General features: G+C 54.0%; 1 pseudogene across 1 annotated transcript in view; it reads right to left on the bottom strand.

The window, feature by feature from the left end:
- Positions 1–233: 233 nt before the first annotated feature.
- LOC144942149 (copine-4-like) overlaps positions 234–21,281 on the bottom strand; it is a 52,886-nt pseudogene continuing 31,838 nt past the window's right edge. Inside the window, exons 6-14 of the transcript XR_013639319.1 lie at positions 18,725–18,817; positions 17,600–17,689; positions 16,145–16,200; positions 13,818–13,947; positions 11,283–11,341; positions 10,523–10,586; positions 9,262–9,395; positions 5,319–5,555; positions 234–4,363 (exon numbers count right to left, since the gene is read on the bottom strand). The product of XR_013639319.1 is annotated as a copine-4-like (transcript). The remainder of the gene's footprint in view (positions 4,364–5,318; positions 5,556–9,261; positions 9,396–10,522; positions 10,587–11,282; positions 11,342–13,817; positions 13,948–16,144; positions 16,201–17,599; positions 17,690–18,724; positions 18,818–21,281) is intronic.

The raw sequence follows: 21,281 nt of genomic DNA, 5'->3' as shown, positions 1-21,281 counted from the left end.
GTGCCAAACAAAAGAAAACCACACGGAACAAGGTGCCACGCGTTTGAGGGTTTGCAGGGTCGAAAGTAAAACCCGGAGTGTGGATCATATATCGCTCTCTCGCTCTCTCTCTGCGCGCGTGTGCTGACGACGGCCATGCGAACGGCTGTAGCAAAAGAAAAAAAACACGGCCGTTGTATAAACACCGAAACTGGATCGATAATAAATAACCGTACCTTATAGCAAACATCACGATCAGACAATATATTTATATAGGAACATACGTTTTCATGGTTGTTTTTTTTGTTCTTTGTCGCCGTTTAGTTTAAATATATAGAGATGTATAACAAGTCGCGTTCTCAAAACGACGGTCCCGTACAAATGAGAGAGTAATTCCTTGCAAAAATGTTAAAACAGTTGTCATGCCAACATTACAAAAAGACACGGCGATTATCGTTCCCACTGCCCTTCCCACCGCCACCCATTTCCTCCCCGTCGAATGGAAGTATTTACGGGCTTCTGGGAGTCGGGTGGTGTATATATAGATATATATATAGATATAGTTTGATTTTCTCATTCGCAAGCAAAATCGCCGATCAAGCCCAAAAGAGTCCACGCGCGATCAGTTTTACACGAACCATCGAGTCAAGCAGAAGACAGAGACCACATTGAGGCGTCCGAGCCAAACCCCGCAACTGGAGTTGAACCGAGACGCGCGCGGCTCGCGGGCAGCAGTGTGGCTGGTGGCGGTGGTGATGGGGGGCGCTGATTTTCATGTCCATGATTATCAGATGCCACCCCCCCCCCCCCACGTTCCACTCCACCTGCCACGTGCAACGTGCTGCCACGGTCAATTATTGCGAGTGCCTTGTGCAAGCACCTGGCCGGTAATTAAGGGCCACTCACAACTGTCGCCATGCAGAGATTCATAATTAGTAAACACACCACAAGCGTGCGCACACACACAACACGCACGCGCGTGTCTGTGTGTGTGTGTGGATCTGAGCCCCAGCTCACTCAGCCTCACTTGTTCCATCCCTCCCCCACCCAGCCGTCACCTCAGCTCCCCCCTCCCCCCTTTCTTCCCTCCCTCCATCTCATCCCCGTCTCGCTCCATCTCCCATCACAACCGCCTTCCATCACCTCCAACACTTCGCCTCCCCGCTCAATCACTCCCCGTCTCCCCTCATCTCCCACCATCTCTCTCCCCGTATCCCTTCCAGCTTCCATCTCTCCCGCCCCCCCCGCCCCCCGCATCTCGTACCTCGTCTCCGTCAATCTCGCTCCCATTCTCCCTGCATCTCCCTCCGCAGTCTCCCATCTCCTCTTCTCCCACCCCTCTTCCCAAAATCTTCCACCACGTCTCCCTAAATCCCCCCCCCCATTCTCCCTTCCCAGTGTCCCTCCCATCTCCCACCTTGGCCGCCTGCCTCCATCTCCTCTCTCGTGCTCTCTTTGCCTTCATCTCACACCTTGCCCGTCTCGCTCCCACCGCCATCAAACGAACGCACGCACGCGCGCGCGCATTAGGAGGTTAACGCCATTAACGCCGGGCCCGCTAATTAGGACCCAACACCGCGTGACCTCATCCCTTTTAAGTATCGGAGGAACTCACGCCTCATCTAATCGACTTAAACAAAACCATTACCAGCCTCCTTTCACCCCTCCATGCCCCCCCCCTCCCACCAGCCCCCCACCCGAAGACCATCACCCCCCCCACCTCCCAGACCCCACTCCTCCCCTCCTCCTCCAACCCGAACCGGGTTCCGCCTCGTGTACTCACGGACACGTTCTCGCCGACAGCGCCTCCAACTCACGTGCCTCCCCACGCCACACTCCTGGACACGGCACGGCGTGTCTGGCCACCACGAGCCAATCGGCGTCCGCCCTCGTTCCGGCCACGTGGTGTTGCCTTCCGTTCCAGAAACAAGGTGGTCCCTCCTTGCTCCCGTGTGTAACCGTTCCATTCCGTTCCAAAACGTGTTTTACCAGCAGCCAATCGGTGCCCACAAGTCCGACATTACGTTCCGCTCTGTTCCAATATTTGCTTCTCTTCCAATGTAACGTCCTGCTGCGCTCCAACGTGTTCAGTTCCGAACGACTCATATTCGTACTCTCCCTCTTTATCCAACACGCGTCCTTTTCCCGTCCGTGATGCTTTCTCCAGCGCGTGTTCCGTTCTGTTCCAACATGTGTTCAGTTCCACCAACCCACAGTTCTCTCCCTCCAACTCGTGTGCTCTGTTCCAACAAGTGATCATGATTTCCGACACGTGCGTTGTTCCATTACGGTCCGTGTGTTCTGTTCAGTGGCACGTGGTCCCCTCTCTATGCCCGAGGTATGTTATGTTCCAAGACGTAATCATTTCTCCATGTATTGAACTCCGTTCCAACAACACACACTCCTCTCTGTCCAATCCATGTGCTTTGTTCCATCACCGAACACTTTCAATTCCTCGTCCAGTTCCGTTCCAACAAGTTGATCCTCTTTCAAACGCGCGTGCTCCCTTCTGTCGCATCGCCAAACGATCCGTTCTCCTCCATTCTGTGCTTTACTCTGTGCCGGCCCAACGTGGTCTCCTCCTGAGCCATCACGTTCTCGATACGGACCCTGGAATCGACCTCCCACACCCCCCCCCCCCCCCCCAATATGGAATGTGGAAGATCTCTGTTCTGTTCTGTTCCCCACCCCCCTCCCCACACGAAGTGTTTCTCAGAAGCGAAGTCCCCGCGACCGCCAGCACGGCCACCAATTCACCTCCAGCGGGATGCAAATTAAACCGGTCGCGCGTCGGGCCCCACGGACACACAAAGACAAAGATCCCCCGTATAGCCTCAACACACTGTTGGGGGCAAATGCTTTTAGCGAACACCTATGGAGGCCGACACGGCACACGAGGGGGTAGGTGGCCAGCACCACACCCGACCGCCTTTGTCTCCCCAGTGCCAATGTTTACACGCCAGGTACTCATTCGAGGCTGAGTCGACTTAGAGGAGGCCCAGGACCGGTTCAGATAATCGTCACAGGTGTTGGCCGTGAGCGCGAACCGAACCCGGGTCTCCGGGTTCGTAGCGCAGCATAGCGCTCAGCGCTACACGACAGCTCCCCGCACATACACACGATACACACACGATACACGCACGCACGCGCGCGTGTGTGTATCGTGTGGCAACTCGAAGCGTGTAACTTAAAGCCGAGGTAAATCGGGCGACTCCTGGAAAGGAACTGCTTGGTTTTCGTCACAAGGACGGGAGTTGAGTTCCGTGAACCCGGCCTCGATGTGGTTTGATGCAACCGGACATCTGTTGCAAAATAAACGAGCTTGATAGCCCATCGGATTTCGTTCACTCTAAGTGGAAGATTCTGATAAAAGCTCGAATCTCGGAGGAACTTGAGAAAGCGGAGACGCTACCGGCCCGATGGAATGGCGGTGAGCAGGGAGACCTGGAGATGCAGTCGTGGCTGGCGGACTGTGGGAAGACGTGAGACTGAGACGAAGAGAAACTAAACTAAAGCTAAAATATGTTTTATTTTACCAGGTAAGGCCCACTGGGCTATGTAGCTTTTTTCAGACGTGACCTGGCCACAAATGACAGCTCAACAAAGCGACTTTTCACGTGGATATGTACAGCAGCCAAATACTCTAAACGCACGTTTATAAACGTGGAGGGGAAAAAACCGGAGGACTCGGGAGAAAAATCCACGCGACCACGGGGAGAGAAACATGCAAACTCCAAATATACAGCAGGCGTCGTCAGGGTTGGGATCGATCCCACGACCTCCTGTATACCAGGCGAGGTAGTTAACATCTCGCCACCGTGTCGCCCAGGGGTGCCTTGAAAGCAAGGAACGTGGAGGTCAGGGAAGGCCAATGAGTTCCTGCGAACCTGCAGATCCAACGGGACGGAGGCTCTAGAAGCGAGGACTTGGAGGGGGACAACACTGGAGACAAATCATTGGTGACCTGTGAGACCGGAGAACCATCGAACCTCGGATATGAGCGACCTCAGGACCAGGAAGACCAGGAGGATGAAGCAGAGGACTCGGTTGACCTCGTGACCTTGAAGACAAACCAAAGGGTCATGCTTGTCGTAACCATGGAACCAAGAGGGCTGCTATAAAGAAGCAGTGGGGGGGGGAGTTGGATCACCAGAAGATACTAGAAGCTGGGAGGAGGATTTGAGGGCTGTCGCGTGGATGATCATGCATGGGGGGGGGGGGGCCGGGTGTGAGGGTGATGAGGCTATAGTTTGAGAGGCGAGGAGCCGGTGAGCTGCATCTCGTTGGCCAGTGCGCGTGGCACGAGGCTCTTGGTGCTGTAGTACTCCACCACCTGCTTGGGCACCTCGGCCAGCACGCACTTGGCCAGCGCCTCCGGGGACGCCTGCCGGGGTCACGGGGGTGGGGTCAGGGTCAGGGGAAGAGCAAGAAGGGGTCAGAGAGGGGTTTAGCGGTGGACGTTGGTGGCAGGGGTCAGAGTAATGATGATGATGATGATGGGGGGCGGAGGGGAGGCCGGAAGGTTGTGGGTGGGTGGGGGCAGTTAAAGGGAATGGTAGGGGGGGGGGTTAGGGAGTGGCAGCATCGGGGGTCAAGGGTTGAGGGGTTCAGAGCGATCGTGGGATTTGTTTCTCGAGCTCAAAGCGGGTTGACGTGCACCAGTTCTGGTCATTGTTTAGCAGCAGCAGCATGGTGGTGGTGCTGGTTGTGATGATGTTAATGATTAAAGCACGCGTGAAATACGCGTGTGTGTATTTCAGTGGCGTTACGCAATGCATCTCGGATGACTGAAATGTGGCCAAGGTCCCACCTCGCATCGGGGGTTGGGGCAATGTCGCCGATGTAAGGAGCATTGCTCATCCCGGTTCTGCTCCTGATTTCCGATTTATGAAGACAAACATCTCTCTCGATAAATCAATAGCAGAGCGATTGCGAGAGGTGTAACCACGCACGGCCGCTACTGCCCCACCCCACCCCCCTTGTACCCTCCCCCCTCCCCCTCTCTCTCTCTCCCCACAAAACTCTTCCACTCCACGCTGCCGAACGGAGCACACACGCCGAGTGAACGTCTCTGATGGCTTCCCCCCCACCCCCTCTCGCCCCACCACCACCACCCCCTCTCCCCCCACACCCCTCCCCCACCTCCACCCGCCACACGCTCCTCGCCCATCTCCACATCCCTCCCCCCGTGCCCCCCCCCACACCAACCCCGTGCCCCCCCGTGCCCCCCGTGCCCCCCCCCCACATCAACCCCGTGCCCCCCTCCCCCTACGTGCCCCCCCCCGCAGCCAGCCACCGTACCCCCCACCCCGGAAGCCCCCCCCCCCCAGCAGACTCACGCTCTTGAAGTCACGGAAGGGCACGAACTGCACGATGTCCCTGGCCGTGGGCTCCCCGCGGGGCGAGCGCAGCACGCCGTCGTCGCCGTCGAGCATGTGCATGTCGGTGAAGTCGGCGTTGCCCACGCCCACGATGATGATGGACATGGGCAGCCGCGAGGCGCGCACGATGGCCTCGCGCGTGTCGCCCATGTCCGTCACCACGCCGTCCGTCAGGATGAGCAGGATGAAGAATTGCTGCGCCGCAGCCGGGAGGAGGGGGGACGAGAGGGGGAGGGGGGGGGAGGGCGGCAGGGGGGCAGAGGAGGGGGGTACACCCAGAGAGAGTTGATTGTGATGGTGGTGATCATGGTGATGATGATGATGGTGGTGATCATGGTGATGATGGTGGTGATGGTGGTGATCATGGTGATGATGATGATGGTGGTGATGGTGGTTGATCATGGTGATGATGGTGGTGATGGTGGTGATCATGGTGATGATGGTGGTGATGATGATGATGGTGGTGATCATGGTGGTGATCATGGTGGTGATCATGGTGATGATGATGATGATGGTGGTGATGGTGGTTGATCATGGTGATGATGATGGTGGTGATCATGGTGATCATGGTGATGATGATGATGGTGGTGATGATGATGATGGTGGTTGATCATGGTGATGATGGTGGTGATGGTGGTGATCATGGTGATGATGATGATGATGGTGGTTGATCATGGTGATGATGGTGGTGATGGTGGTGATCATGGTGATGATGATGATGGTGGTGATGGTGGTGATCATGGTGATGATGGTGGGGATGGTGGTGATCATGGTGATGATGATGATGGTGGTGATGGTGGTTGATCATGGTGATGATGGTGGTGATGGTGGTGATCATGGTGATGATGGTGGTGATGATGATGATGGTGGTGATCATGGTGGTGATCATGGTGGTGATCATGGTGATGATGATGATGATGGTGGTGATGGTGGTGATCATGGTGATGATGATGATGATGGTGGTTGATCATGGTGATGATGGTGGTGATGGTGGTGATCATGGTGATGATGATGATGATGATGGTGGTTGATCATGGTGATGATGATGGTGGTGATCATGGTGATGATGATGGTGGTGGTGATGGTGATCATGGTGATGATGATGATGGTGGTGATGGTGGTGATCATGGTGATGATGATGATGATGGTGGTGATCATGGTGATCATGGTGGTGATGGTGGTGATCATGGTGATGATGATGGTGGTTGATCATGGTGATGATGATGATGATGGTGGTGGTTATGGTGATGATGATGATGATGATGGTGGTGTTGGTGGTGATCATGGTGATGATGATGATGGTGGTGATGGTGGTGATCATGGTGATGATGATGATGGTGGTGATGGTGGTGATCATGGTGATGATGATGATGGTAGTGATGGTGGTGATGAAGGTGGTGATCATTATAGTGTTAGTGGTGGTGGTGATCATGGTGATGATGATGATGATGGTGGTGATGGTGGTGATCATGATGATTATGGTGGTGATGGTGGTGATCATGATGATTATGGTGGTGATGGTGGTGATGAAGGTGGTGATCATTGTAGTGGTTGCGGTGGGTGATGATGCCTCTGAGGCATGATTAGTTTATGTTGGGTCAGATTGTGTGGAGATCATGTTAAATACATATAACCCTCCACACTGCCCGATAGAGCTAATAACAGCAAGTTGTGACGTCATGGAGGAATATATACAAACTGATTTGGGATTCTCAGCCAAGGAGGAGCAGGAGGAGCGAGTCGAGGAGGAATGTTGAAAACCCCATTCAACATTTTGCTCTGTCGGGTGGTGGAGGGTTCTTGTTTAGGATTGACACTGTACCTACCCTACCCAACCCATCAAAAAAAGAATTACAAATCGTAATATTAATCGTGAAACCCTACGGATGAAATTGACATTGCTGATGATTATGATGCTGCTGATGCTGCTGGTCGTGGTGGCGATGATGAAGATGATGATGATGCAGAGCGGTGGCGCAGCGGTTAGCGCACCGTGCTACGAACCCGGCGGCCCACGCGGCCGACCCTCTTTGACACCGCGAGCAACATTGTTTTGATTCGTTTTCCCAGAAGAGCACAACCAGGAAACGAAAAGATGCATTTTTTTTACAACAGCGGCCTCAAAACGTCTGCTCGTCGTCATGTGGGCAGCGAGCTCCTTCCGTCGCGAGTCAGACGCTCGCTCCCGCGACGCCTTGATGGCGTGAATAATTCGATGTCGCGTGGACGGCGACTGCTTAATGAGAGGAGCGGGAGGGGGGGGGCTGCATAATGTCCGCGGGATGTGCGGTGCTCATCTGCATAGCGGCAGATTCCGTTGCGCACTCAGAGCCGCCCCGTGCCATCCTAACCCCCCCCCCCCCGTGCCCCCCCCCCCGTGCCCCCCCCCCCCCCGTGCCCCCCCCCTCCCCGCTTCCCACCCATCAGAAATGGGGGGGGGCTCGACACAAGCGGCGGGCGAGAGATGCCAGGATCGAGACGGCACCGTGGGTGGGCAAAGCCGCTGATGCCACCACGACGACCTCGACCTTCCTCGCTTGGCCGACGCCAGAGCCCACGACCCATAGACTCACACAGAGTGATCCACAGACTCACACAGAGAAGCATAGACTCACACAGAGAGTCATAGACTCACACAGAGAGTCGTAGACTCACACAGAGAGGCATAGACTCACACAGAGAGCCATAGACTCACATAGAGTGATCCACAGACTCACACAGAGACCCATAGACTCACACAGAGTGTCATCGACTCACACAGAGAGGCATAGACTCACACAGAGAGCCATAGACTCACACGGAGTCATAGACTCACACAGAGAGTCATAGACTCACACAGAGTCATAGACTCACACAGAGAGCCATAGACTCACACAGAGACCCACATACTCACTCACACAGAGAGTCATAGACTCACACAGAGTCATAGACTCACACAGAGAGTCATAGACTCACACAGAGAGTCATTGACTCACACAGAGAGGCATAGACTCACACAGAGAGGCATAGACTCACACAGAGTCATAGACTCACACAGAGAGTAATTGACTCACACAGAGAGGCATAGACTCACACAGAGAGGCATAGACTCACACAGAGTCATAGACTCACACAGAGAGTCATAGACTCACACAGAGAGGCATAGACTCACACAGAGAGTCATAGACTCACACAGAGAGTCATAGACTCACACAGAGAGGCATAGACTCACACAGAGAGGCATAGACTCACACAGAGTCATAGACTCACACAGAGAGTCATTGACTCACACAGAGAGGCATAGACTCACACAGAGTCATAGACTCACACAGAGTCCCATAGACTCACACATAGAGGCAGAGACTCAGACAAAGAGTCGGAGACTCACACAGAGTCCCATAGACTCACACAGAGAGGCATAAACTCACACAGAGTCATAGACTCACACAGAGAGTCATTGACTCACACAGAGAGGCATAGACTCACACAGAGAGTCATAGACTCACACAGAGAGTCATAGACTCACACAGAGAGTCATAGACTCACACAGAGAGCCACAGACTGTGAGTGGCCGTGCGAGCGAGTGAGTGAGCGAGCGAGTGGCTGTGCGAGTGAGTGAGCGAGTGAGTAAGCGAGTGGGTGAGTGAGTTAGCGAGTGAGCGAGCGAGTGAGCGAGTGGCTGTGCGAGTGAGTGAGTGAGCGAGTAAGTGGCCGTGCGAGTGAGTGAGTGAGTAAGCGAGTGAGTGAGCGAGCGAGCGGCTGTGTGAGTGTGTGGCTGTGCGAGTGAGTGAGCGAGTGAGTAATTGAGCGAGTGGGCGAGTGAGTGAGCGAGCGAGTGAGCGAGTGGCTGTGCGAGTGGCTGTGCGAGTGAGTGTGCGAGTGAGTGTGCGAGTTGCTGCTGACTGAATCACGTTGGCCGTACCGACGCCTGCCCCGTGATTTCCTCCTCGGCCGCCACCTTGGCCACCTTGGCGATGATGGGCGCGATGTTGGTTGGGCCGTACAGCTGCAGCTTGGGTAGGCAGTTCTGGTAGGCCTCCACCACGCCCTGGATGCCTGGTGGGCCCAAAGGTGCACACTCCTCACCCTCACCGCACACTCACCTGCACACTCACCTGCACACTCACCACACTCACCTGCACACTCACCATTTCCACCCGCCCACTCACCTGCACCCTCACCACACTCACCTGCACACTCACCACACTCACCTGAACCTTCACCTACACACTCACTTGCACACTTTCACACTCACCTGCACACTCTCACACTCACCTGCACCCTCACCACACTCGCCACACTCACCTGCACACTCACCACCCTCACCACACTCACCTGCACACTCACCACACACTCACCTGCACAATCACCACATTCACCTGCACACTCACCACACTCACCTGCACACTCACCTGCACACTCACCTACACACTCACCACACTCACCTGCACGCTCACCACCCTCACCACACTCACCTGCACACTCATCACCCTCACCACACTCACCTGCACACTCACCACACACTCACCTGCACAATCACCACACTCACCTGCACACTCACCACACTCACCTGCACACTCACCTGCACACTCACCTACACACTCACCACACTCACCTGCACACTCACCACCCTCACCACACTCACCACACACTCACCTACACACTCACCACACTCACCTGCACACTCACCACCCTCACCACACTCACCTGCACACTCACCACACACTCACCTGCACACTCACCACACTCACCTGCACACTCACCACACTCACCTGCACACTCACCTACACACTCACCACACTCACCTGCACACTCACCACACTCAACTGCACACTCACCACACTCACCTGCACACTCACCTACACACTCACCACACTCACCTGCACACTCACCACACTCACCTGCACACTCACCACACTCACCTGCACACTCACCTACACACTCACCACACTCACCTGCACACTCACCACACTCAACTGCACACTCACCTGCACACTCACCACACTCACCTGCACACTCACCTACACACTCACCACACTCACCTGCACACTCACCACACTCAACTGCACTATCACCTGCACACTCACCACACTCACCTGCACACTCACCGCACTCACCTGCACTCTCACCACACTCACCTACACACTCACCTGCACACTCACCACACTCAACTGCACACTCACCTGCACACTCACCTGCACACTCCGGGTTGTCTGGGTCCATGTTGAGTGGGAAGTCGTGTGATACCTGCCCCACACACACACAGACCCCATGATACATTCGCTTCACACAGACAAGTGCTGTTAGCGAGCGCCTATTAAGGCCACCCTAGCTTCCCGTGTCTCACCAATGATGATGTCCCCGCAACGCACCAGGTACTCATTTAAGGCTGAGTCGACCTAGGGAGTAGGCGCAGGACCGGTTCAGATATTCGTCACCGATGTTGGCTAACCACTGCGCAGTGCGCTAAGCACTGCGCCACCGCTCTCCATACATAGACAAAGATCCCCCATATAGCCTTCAGCACGAAGACACAATAACAACAACAACAGCCGTTCACCACTAAGTGGCGGTGCCGTCACCACGGCGCTTGTGCCATGCTAGGTGCACTTTGAGGCTATAACGCGAAGGCCCGCTGGCAGGGGGTCACGGGGCAGACCCACGTGGTGCCATGGGTTGACTGACTGAGGTGGCTGGCAGATGCACACCAGCCGTGCTCCACGACTTTGTGCCAACTTTCTGCGTTTTATCTGCCCGGCGCTCTGCTCGTTGTTGTGAGCGTCGCTCCTCTGCCTATGATAGCTGCATGCAGGCTGTGGGGGCAGGAGGGGGGGAGGCACGGCAAGGTCAGGGAAACATGGGGAGGGGGGTTGGGGGAGGGGGCAGCGAGGTCTTGGTCTGGGCTGGGAGGGGTGGTATTGGGGGTGGGGGGGCGTTGCTCACGGTGAATTCTGGGGGGATCCTTGCACCAAAACCAAACGCCGGGAACATCTTGTCACTGTGGGGGAAGTGGGGGGGGGGGGAAGGGGGGGGAAGGGGGGAAGTGGGGGGACACACGCGTGTGAGTTTGGGGGGGGTACAGCGAAGCCGGGGGGGGGAGGGGGGAGGGGGGGAGGGGGGGAGGGGGAGGGTGCGTTACAAGGCATCGCTGGGGTCCGGCGACTCGTCGGCTGAGCCCCGAGTGGCCACGCAGCTTCACAGCCGAGTACCGAGCTCCGTTCACATCGGGTCAGCCTGACGAGAGATGCGGTGACCGCCCCCCCCCCCCTCCATGCCCCCCCCCCCTCCCCACCGGTCTCGGACAGAGCCAACGCATCAACGCGTTGGACCCCCAGCCGGACAGCGTTAGACCCTGGTGAGACCACACGAGCGAGAATCGGCCAGAACACTCCATACGCTAGCGTTCACCGACTCTAGGGGATGATGATCATGATGGTGATCTTGATGATCATGATCATGATGATTATATCATGATGGTAATGTTGACGATGATGATGATCATCATGATCTTGATGATTATATCATGATGGTAATGTTGACGATGATGATGATCATCATGATCTTGATGATTATATCATGATGGTAATGTTGACGATGATGATGATCATCATGATCTTGATGATTATATCATGATGGTAATGTTGACGATGATGATGATCATCATGATCAACATTTATATTCTTTGGGTCTTTCGGTAAAGTCACGTAGATAGGCAGACCCCCCCCCCCCCCTCCATTGCTTGTGGTCGAACGCTTGTGTTGCGATCGAAATGTCGTCGATTTTTGTTGTTTTTGTTATTTTCTTTGAACCTATCTACGTGACTTTACCGAAAGACACAAATAATATGAATGCTTGCAGTCACGAAAGCTTTAAGTCAAGATGAATATTGTGGTGCTGACGATGATGATTATGATCATGGTGATGAATGATTAAAGTAATCCAGGTTTGTCCAGATGCAGATACCCGCAAAACACATTCCTGCGGAGGGAGCTGGTAGGAACGTTGGGTGGCTCGGTCAATGGCCAGGGTCAACGGTGGCGTGGTGTATTCCGCAAATATGCCCGACTGTGAGGGCAGGCACAAGCCGGCGTGAGTAGGTTAAACGTTGAGTTTTATAAGGGCACCACGGGGTGACCAGCCCTTCCCCACCCAGCCCCACCCCTCCCACCCCCACCCAGCCCCACCCTCCCCATCCAGCCCCTCCCCACAGTCCCCTCCCCACCCAGCCCCTCCCTCCCCACCCAGCCCCTCCCTGCACGACGGACGGATGGACACAATAATCCCCTGTGGGCTGGTGTAACCAGGAGGTTCCTACCAGTAATATTTGTGTAATAATACTCTTGGAGACGACTTGTGGAATCGGTCATTTTATTTATTCCAATTCACAAGTACTTCCCGCTGCTGGCAGGCAATGGGAAGTGGGCAGAACAGACCACAAGAGACGCACCGCCACGTGGCACTCAGAGGCCCGCTCGTGCGTGGCCCCTCTCTTCCTTCGTTCTTCGTCTGACCACGTGTCGTTCATCTCTCCCCTTATTTAATGCCCGGGTCACGTGGTGCGCTCCAGCCAATCCTTGGTAGCCTGCGCCGAATCTTCTAGATTCCCCCATCAACTCCCGGGACCACGCCCCCTGACTTGTCTTCCCATTGGCTGAGGCCAAAAACCAGCAGAACCAATCACCCTAGCTGGCACCCTTCGATCACGCCAGGGGCCATGCTTCCAGGCTCTCCCCCCATTGGCTGTAAAGCAGGACCGGCAGAGACGATCACCACGTGAGCCGGACATAGGCTCTTATTACATCTGCATGCACCTGGCCCACCACATCTATCCATCGTACCACTCGCAATGGCTGTGTCTGCTTCTGGTCACGTGCCACCTTCCCCAGTTGCACTCGCGACACGAAGAATATTCCAGTGAGAAGTTCATCCCGAGCCGCGCGATGATAACCGATCATCGCCGGGTTCATCCCCGATCGTCGCTGTGCATCGGCGGAGCGGTGCGTCCCCCTTCCACGTGTTAGAGAACGGCCCACGGAAGCGGATTTCACAGAGCTACCTCTGAGATCAAGAGGGACTCTGTTCTTCACAGAATGGTCCACGGAAGCAGACACCACAGGGCTACCTCTGGAGATCCTTTGTTCTTCAAATTACACTGATCCACACAGAATGGCCCACGGAAGCGGATTTCACAGAGCTACCTCTGAGATCCTTTGTTCTTCAAATGACACTCTGATCCACACAGAATGACCCACGGAAGCAGACACCACAGGGCTACCTCTGATATCGAGTGCATGAACGGAGCATCCCGTGAAGCGTTCTGATTGCGAGCGCGGCTCGATCACAGAGGCGGAATCCCGGTAGTGACCCCGGCGCCACGCGACCACCTGCCGGGCGGGATGATCGTAACCCCCACCCCCTCCCCCCCACTATCGTCCCCCCGCCCCACTTTGCTCCATCACGCAGGTGCGATCACCTGTCCGTAATCCTGGCAAATCTCTCCCACGGCCACCAGAGCCTTGAGGTACTCGTTGGGCTGGTAGGGGTGGATGTAGTGCAGCGAACAGCTGTTCTGCGGGTCCCCGTTCGAGGCGTGAAGGTCGATCGCCACCTGAGGGCCGCACAGATGGGGGTTGCCTTTAGGTTTGGGGGGGGTGGTGGTCGGGGGCGAGTGGGGGGGGCGAGTGGGTCAGGGGAGTTCCGGACTCACACAGAGCGATCCATAGACTCACACAAAGAGCCATAGGCTCACACAGAGAGCCATAGACTCACACAAAGAGCCATAGACTCACACAGAGAGCAATACACTTACACAGAGAGTCATAGACTCACACAAAGAGCCATAGACTCACACAGAGAGTCATAGACTCACACAGAGAGCCATAGACTCACACAGAGGGTCATAGACTCACACAGAGAGCCATAGACTCACACAGAGAGCCATAGACTCACACAGAGAGCAATACACTTACACAGAGAGTCATAGACTCACACAAAGAGCCATAGACTCACACAGAGAGCCATAGACTCACACAGAGTCATAGACTCACACAGAGACCCATAGACTCACAGAGAGACCCGTAGACTCACACAGAGAGCCATAGACTCTCAACAGAGACCCACAGAGTCACACAGAGTTTATGGGTCTCTGGGGAGGGCGGGGGTGAGTCTAGAACTCACTATGCAAGACAATTTTTGTTCCTGTGTACTAAGTGTTATTTCCTAATTGCTTATGCCTCAAAAGTATATAAAATGCTATTATTCCCCACAAACTTTGCTTTTGTCACCAGGACTTTATGTGAACGAAAGACACAAATGCACACGTGTTCTCATTTAAAATAGGTCAATTTCAAAATATCACTGTCCTGGTCACTAAGGGGCCGTCCATAAATGACGATTTTGGACGATTTTTTACCCCCCCCCCTCCCCATCGTCACACGGCGTCACAAAAAGTCAGACCCCCCCCCCCTCAAATATGACGTCACAAAGCTCTGCCCCCCCCCCAAAAAAAAACATGCTCCAAATCGCTTTAAACTATTGTCATTGTAGTGCGTATTTATTGTGGCGCTGCACTCTGATGTTGTAGGAGAAAACATTTATTAAAAAGTATATTTAATTAAGTAGAACGTGTTGTTTATATTTATTTAAAGTTGCGCATTTTGATGTTACGTCACATTTCTCAAACCCCCCCCCCCCTCGTCACACATCGTCACAAATGTTTGACCCCCCCCCAGGTGCGTGACGTCATTTATAGATGGCCCCGAAAGCAAAATTTGTGGGAAACAATAGCTATTTTCTGTACTTTTGAGGCATAAGCAACTAGGAAATAACACTTACTACTTACTACCCAGGCACAACATTTAGTTTTTGTTATACAGTGGAATCAGTTGGGACATATAAGACAAAGATCCCCCGTACAGCCTTAACAGACTGCAGGGGCAAGTGCTGTTAGCGAGCACCTATAAAGGCTGGCACGGCACACGAGGGGGTGGGTGGCCAACACCACGCCCGGCCGCCTTTGTCTCCCTAGTGGCGATGTTTACACATTGCACCAGGTACTCATTTGAGGCTGAGTCGACCTAGGAGAGGACCAGGACCGGTTCAGATAATCGTCACCGGTGTTGGCCGGGTCGCCAGGTTTGTAGCGCAGCGCGCTAACCGCTGCACCACCGCTCCCCACTCACATTGTTATTATAATGAGCCAAGAATGCCTGTTTGTGTGTAACGTGCGTGACGTCGCTCCACATGCCGCACCCCCCTCATTAATATTCATGATCGGGTGGATTTTTACACTCACGCAGAAGAATGTCGAGCGGAAATATTTTTTTCCCGCAAATTCACTTTAAGTTTGACGTTTCTTTATTGAAAGTGAATCTAATAAATAGCTCCACGCAGCAACAAAGTGGATTTGGTGTCTTTATTTCTTCAGCACTTGAGACAAAAGGCAAGTGCCCAAGCACTCTAAACGCGTGGTGATGTTGATTCTAAATGTGGAGGGGAATACCGGGGGACCCGGAGACAAATCCACGCGACCACGGGTAGAGAGAGACACGCAAACTCCAAATATACAGCAGCAGGCGTCAGGGTCGGGATCGAACCCACGACCTCCTGCACACCAGGTGAGCGAGTTAACATCTCCTAGCCACCGTGATGATGATGAGAGAGAGAGAGACGCAAACTCCAAATATACAGCAGCAGGCGTCAGGGTTGGGATTGAACCACGACCTCCTGTAGACCAGGCGAGCGAAGTTAACATCTCATAGCCACCGCGGCGTTTATATCACACGGCAGCCCTGCCACCGCCTTACCGTGAACTGAATCTGGCAGCCCCCCATGATGTACTCCAGGAAGGAGTTAGATCTTAATGATCTGTGGAGGGGGAGGAGGGGGGGAGGCGGAGGGGGAAGAGGAAGAGAAGGAGGGAGGAGCTAAATATGATGACAACCATGACGTTGGTCGTGATGAGGCTGAGGATAATGTGAATGATGACGTTGGTCTATGATGATGATGATGATATTAATGATGATGTAGATGATAATGTTAATGATGACGTTGTCTATGATGATGATGATATTAATGATGATGTAGATGATAATGTTATGATGATGTCGATTATGTTGGTGTTGACGATGTTGATGCTGATAATGTTGATGGTGTTAATTATGAAGTTCTTGATGATGCTAATGTTGATTATGCTGATGGTGATGTTTATGATGATGGTGTTGATGATGGTAATGTCGATGATAATGTTGATGATTATCTTAATGATGTTGATAATGATCTTGATGAGGATAATGTGATGATGGTGATGTTGATGTCGATGATGATGTTGATGATGATCTTGATTGTGTTGATAATGATCTTGATGAAGATAATGTTGATGATGATGGTGTTGATGATCATGACGGTGATGTTGATGATGTCGATGATGGTGATGTCGATGATGGTGGTGGTGATGGTGGTGGTGATCATGATGGTGGTGATGATGGTGGTGGTGATGATGGTGGTGGTGGTGGTGGTGATGGTGGTGGTGGTGGTGGTGGTGATGGTGGTGGTGGTGATGGTGGTGGTGGTGATGGTGCTGGTGGTGGTGATGGTGGTGGTGGTGGTGATAGTGGTGGTGGTGATGGTGGTGGTGATGGTGGTGGTGGTGATGACGGTGGTGGTGATGATGGTGGTGGTGATGATGGTGGTGGTGATGATGATGGTGGTGATGATGGTGGTGATGATGATGATAGTGGTGGTGATCATGGTGGTGGTGATGGTGGTGGTGATCATGGTGATGGTGGTGATGGTGGTGGTGATCATGGTGGTGGTGATGATGATGGTGGTGGTGGTGATGGTGGTGGTGGTGATCATGGTGGTGGTGATGATGATGGTGGTGGTGTTGTTGGTGGTGATGGTGGTGATCATGGTGGTGGTGATGATGGTGGTGTTGATCATGGTGATGGTGGTGGTGGTGATCATGGTGGTGGTGATGATGGTGGTGTTGATCATGGTGATGGTGGTGATGGTGGTGGTGATCATGGTGGTGGTGATGATGATGGTGGTGGTGGTGGTGGTGATGGTGGTGGTGGTGGTGATCATGGTGGTGGTGATGATGATGGTGGTGGTGTTGTTGGTGGTGATGGTGGTGATCATGGTGGTGGTGATCATGGTGGTGGTGATGATGGTGGTGTTGATCATGGGTGATGGTGGTGGTGGTGGTGATGGTGGTGGTGATGATGGTGGTGATGATGTTGGTGGTGATTGTTGGCGGCGTCTCACCTTGCAGTGCGACAGGATGAGCACGCCCGAGTTCTTGTAGCGTCGCTTCTTCGCTTGTACTTGGGGTTGATGCAGTCCCACTGCACCTGCGGTGAGGAGGTGAGGCTCAGGTGAGGAGGTGAGGCTCAGGGTGAGGAGGTGAGGCTCAGGGTGAGGAGGTGAGGCTCAGGGTGAGCAGGTGAGGCTCGGGGTGGGGAGGTGAGGCTCAGGGTGAGGAGGTGAGGATCGGGGTGAGGCTCAGGGTGAGGAGGTGAGGCTCGTGGTGAGGAGGTGAGGCTCAAGGTGGAGGAGGTGAGGCTGGTGGTGAGGAGGTGAGGCTCGGGGTGAGGAGGCGAGGCTCAGGGTGAGGAGGTGAGGCTGGTGGTGAGGAGGTGAGGCTCGGGGTGAGGAGGTGAGGCTGGTGGTGAGGAGGTGAGGCTCGGGGTGAGGAGGTGAGGCTCGGGGTGAGGAGGTGAGGCTGGTGGTGAGGAGGTGAGGCTCGGGGTGAGGAGGCGAGGCTGGTGGTGAGGAGGTGAGGCTCGGGTGAGGAGGTGAGGCTCGTGGTGAGGAGGTGAGGCTCGGGGTGAGGAGGTGAGGCTCGGGGTGAGGAGGTGAGGCTCGGGTGAGGAGGTGAGGCTCGGGGTGAGGAGGTGAGGCTCGGGGTGAGGAGGTGAGGCTCAGGGTGAGGAGGTGAGGCTCGGGGTGAGGAGGTGAGGCTCGTGGTGAGGAGGTGAGGCTCGGGGTGAGGAGGTGAGGCTCGGGGTGAGGAGGTGAGGCTCGGGGGTGAGGAGGTGAGGCTCGTGGTGAGGAGGTGAGGCTCAGGGTGAGGAGGTGAGGCTCGGGGTGAGGAGGTGAGGCTCGTGGTGAGGAGGTGAGGCTCAGGGTGAGGAGGTGAGGCTGGGTGGTGAGGATGTGGGGCTCAGGGTGAGGAGGTGAGGCTCGGGGTGAGGAGGGTGAGGCTCGGGGTGAGGAGGTGAGGCTCGGGGTGAGGAGGCGAGGCTGGTGGTGAGGAGGTGAGGCTCGGGGTGAGGAGGTGAGGCTCGGGGTGAGGAGGTGAGGCTGGTGGTGAGGAGGCGAGGCTCAGGGTGAGGAGGTGAGGCTGTGGGTGAGGAGCGAGGTGAGGTGGGTGAGGAGGCGCTCACCTGCCGTCCGTCTTGCGCGCCCCAGCATCTCGTGGAAGGTGGTGCACAGCTCCCCGATGAAGTCGTGCTTCCCGTTCGAGTCCCAGTCCCACACTCATGCACTGCAGCCACACGGGCAGCAGCGCTCACCAACACTCACCACACTCACCAACACTCACCACACTCACCAACACTCACCAACACTCACCAACACTCACGAACACTCACCAACACTCACCAACACTCACCAACACTCACCAACACTCACCAACACTCACCAACACTCACCAACACTCACCAACACTCACCGACACTCACCATCACTCACCAATACTCACCAATACTCACCAACACTCACCAACACTCACCAACACTCACCAATACTCACCGACACTCAACCAACACTCACCAACACTCACCAATACTCACCAACACTCACCAACACTCACCAACACTCACCAATACTCACCTATACTCAACTACACTCACCAACACTCACAACACTCACCAATACTCACCATCACTCACCAATACTCACTCAACACTCACCAACACTCTACTCAATACTCACTACACTCACCAACACTCACCAACACTCACCATCACTCACCAACACTCACCAACACTCACCAACACTCACCATCACTCACCAACACTCACCAACACTCACCAACACTCACCAACACTCACCAATACTCACTACACTCACCAACACTCACCAACACTCACCAACACTCAACCAATACTCACTACACTCACCAACACTCACCAACACTCACCATCACTCAGCCAACACTCACCAACACTCACCATCACTCACCACACTCACCAACACTCACCAACACTCACCAACACTCATCACCAATACTCACCAACACTCACCATCACCTCACCAACACTCACCATCACTCACCATCACTCACCATCACTCACCAACACTCACCAACACTCACCAACACTCACCAATACTCACTACACTCACCAACACTCACCAACACTCACCAACACTCACTAATACTCACTACACTCACCAACACTCACCATCACTCACCAACACTCACCAACACTCACCATCACTCACCATCACTCACCAATACTCACCAACACTCACCACACTCACCAATACTCACTACACTCACCAACACTCACCAACACTCACCAACACTCACAACACCACTCACCAACACTCACCACCACTCATCCAGTACTCACCAACACTCACCCAACACTCACCAACACTCACCAACACTCACAATACTCACCAACACTCACCAACACTCACCATCACTCACCAACACTCACCAACACTCACCAATACTCACCCAACACTCACCAACACTCACCAACACTCACCAACACTCACCAATACTCACCCAACACTCACCAACACTCACCAACACTCACCATCACTCACCAATACTCACTACACTCACAACACTCACCAACACTCACCATCACTCACCAACACTCACCATCACTCACCAATACTCACCAATACTCACTACACTCACCAACACTCACCAACACTCACCAACACTCACCAAACACTCACCCAATACTCACTACACTCACCAACACTCACCAACACTCACCATCACTCACCAACACTCACCATCACTCACCAATACTCACCAATACTCACTACACTCACCAACACTCACCAACACTCACCAACACTCACCATCACTCACCAAACACTCACCCAATACTCACCATCACTCACCAACACTCACCATCACTCACCAACACTCACCAACACTCACCATCACTCACCATCACTCACCAACACTCACCAACACCACTCACCAACACTCACCACCACTCATCCAGTACTCACCAACACTCACCCAACACTCACCAACACTCACCATCACTCACCATCACTCACCAACACTCACCAACACCACTCACCAACACTCACCACCACTCATCCAGTACTCACCAACACATCACCCAACACTCACCAACACTCACCATCACTCACCAGCACGCTGGTGCGATGTTAACTGGTATACAGGAGGTCGTGGGTTCGATCCCGACCCTGACGCCTGCTGCTGTAGATTTGGAGTTTGCGTCTCTCTCTCTCTCCCCGTGGTCGCGTGGATTTTTCTCCGGGTCTTCCGGTTTTCCCCTCCACATTTAGACTCAACATCACCACGCGTTTGTAGTATTTGGATGCTATAAATTTCCACGTGATGATGATAATGATAAGCCCATTTCGTTGAGCTGTCATTTGTGGCCAGGTCGCTTCTGAAAAAAGATCTGCATAGCTCATTGGACCTCACCGGTAAAACAAAATAAAAATAAATGTTTTCTTAGTTTAGTTTAATTCAGCCTTTAAACGGCTGTTTTGGACTTTAACAGAGACTTAGAAGTGTACAGAAGGGGGTGTTTACCCAAGCACTCATTTCAGGCTGAGTCTACCTAGCTGAGAACCGGTTCAGTTAATCGATACTGGTGTGGGTTGCCGTGAGCGGGAATCGAATTCGGGTCGCTGGGTTCGTAACTCATCGCGCTACCTGCTACACTACCACACCCTCACACAAACACTCCCTCCACTCACACTCCCCTCCACTCA

This window comes from Lampetra fluviatilis, chromosome 26 (genome assembly GCF_964198595.1).
Source record: "Lampetra fluviatilis chromosome 26, kcLamFluv1.1, whole genome shotgun sequence".
Taxonomy (NCBI): domain Eukaryota; kingdom Metazoa; phylum Chordata; class Hyperoartia; order Petromyzontiformes; family Petromyzontidae; genus Lampetra; species Lampetra fluviatilis.
The sequence above is the reverse complement of the archived record's forward strand: the minus strand, read 5'-3'. Positions and strand labels throughout refer to the sequence as shown.